This window comes from Hipposideros armiger, unplaced genomic scaffold, assembly GCF_001890085.2.
Source record: "Hipposideros armiger isolate ML-2016 unplaced genomic scaffold, ASM189008v1 scaffold_253, whole genome shotgun sequence".
Lineage (NCBI taxonomy): Eukaryota > Metazoa > Chordata > Mammalia > Chiroptera > Hipposideridae > Hipposideros > Hipposideros armiger.
The window spans coordinates 2,446,841-2,448,361 of record NW_017731603.1 but is presented as its reverse complement, the minus strand read 5'-3'; the positions used below and the strand labels follow the sequence as shown (position 1 = coordinate 2,448,361).

General features: G+C 40.6%; 1 protein-coding gene across 2 annotated transcripts in view; it reads left to right on the top strand.

The window, feature by feature from the left end:
• The window catches only part of ZFP91 (ZFP91 zinc finger protein, atypical E3 ubiquitin ligase), a 38,505-nt gene that overhangs the window by 31,101 nt on the left and 5,883 nt on the right, over positions 1 to 1,521 (top strand). The gene's annotated exons all lie outside the window — the stretch shown is intronic.

Sequence of the window (1,521 nt, the reverse complement as noted above, 5' to 3'; positions counted from 1 at the left end):
CGAGCTGTTGTTCACCATCTTAGCTGTAGAGGGCAGTGTCACTGGCCCTCATGTGGGATCCGAACCGGGGCCCTGCTGCTCAGAGCTGGCGTCCTAAGCCAGCTGTTAACCAACGTGCCACTTAGCCGTCCCCGGCACTATACTTTTAAGTGTAGATTGATGATAATATTTTTTTCCTAACATCTTAAAAGAGTCTACAGTCAAATGTGAGGGAAAGGTGGGAAAATAAAATATAATAACACATACATTTTACGAAGGATGAACAAACTAGGGCTTTTATTTTTTTTTCTTTGATTTCTTTGTGAAGAGCTTTCATGACCTGGATAATGATCTTTTGTTGAGCACATATTCTGTGTCAGCTGTGGACCAAACACTTTACACATATTTCTGCTTATCCATCCACTCAGCATCACCAAGTTTGCTTGTATTGGCCTTGTTTTCGGCCAGGAAACCAGAGGATTAGCAACAGTCAGTAGCTTACTTGTGTTCACAGAGCTTGTTTTTAGCAAAACCAGGATTTTCCAATTTTGATTCAGGTAGATGCTTGTAGTAGCTCTTAAGGATTAAAAGTGAGGAGTATGAGGAGAAAACCTAAAGGGTAAAGAGGTTTGCTTATAGTTTATGGTAACTACTAACTAGCTCCTGGGACTTCTGCTGCTATTGAAATCATAAAGGCTAGCTATTGAATTCACATAAACCCTCATGCAGGAGCTATCAAAAAGAAAAATTGAATGTCTTAATAATACACATTAGGGAATGGATTCAGATTCCGTTCATTTTTCGACACTGACAAGCTCCGTGCAATGTAGCTAATAGGAACAATTTGAGCTGGGTATTAGAGCTAATCAATAATCAAGTACGTGCCAGACACTTGTTACATGTTACCTTCTCAACAGTGGTAGTGGGTAAGGCTAGGAATTTCAGTTGCAGAAATGCCATGTCTCCTGCCCAAGGTCATACTGATGTTTGTACCCTTTTTATCATTTACTATGTATCACTTAGGCAAGTTACTTAATTTCTTATCACATTTCCTCATCTGTAAAATAAGGATTATAATGACACCAATACCGTGAGTTATAAAGATTAAATGAGAAAACATATAAAGTGCTATTTATTGCACAGGCCTGGCACATTGTAGACTTTCTAAACACCAGGATTTGAAATCATTCCAAAGTCTACAGTCTTTGCATTATGCCGTTGCTTTAGAGAAAATGCTGTCTGTGCTCTATTTCTTGCTAGGTTCTGTCATTTCTCTGCTCCTCCTCCTTTCTGTTAGACTATTTTATCTCATAGAAAAGTACTTTCTTTTTTTTTTTAAAGATTTTTATTGGGTAATTGGGGGATGGGAACAGTGCTGGGGAATTGGCAGAAGGGGAACAGACAAGTTGCTGTTGTTTTGTTCTTCAGTCTAGTTGTGGAGGACGCCGCTTCACTGGCCCAAGTTGGCACCATCATTGCGCTCTTCCCTGGCGAGGCAGATCAGTCGCCGGCTTCTGGACAGCCGCTCACTGCGGCTGCTGG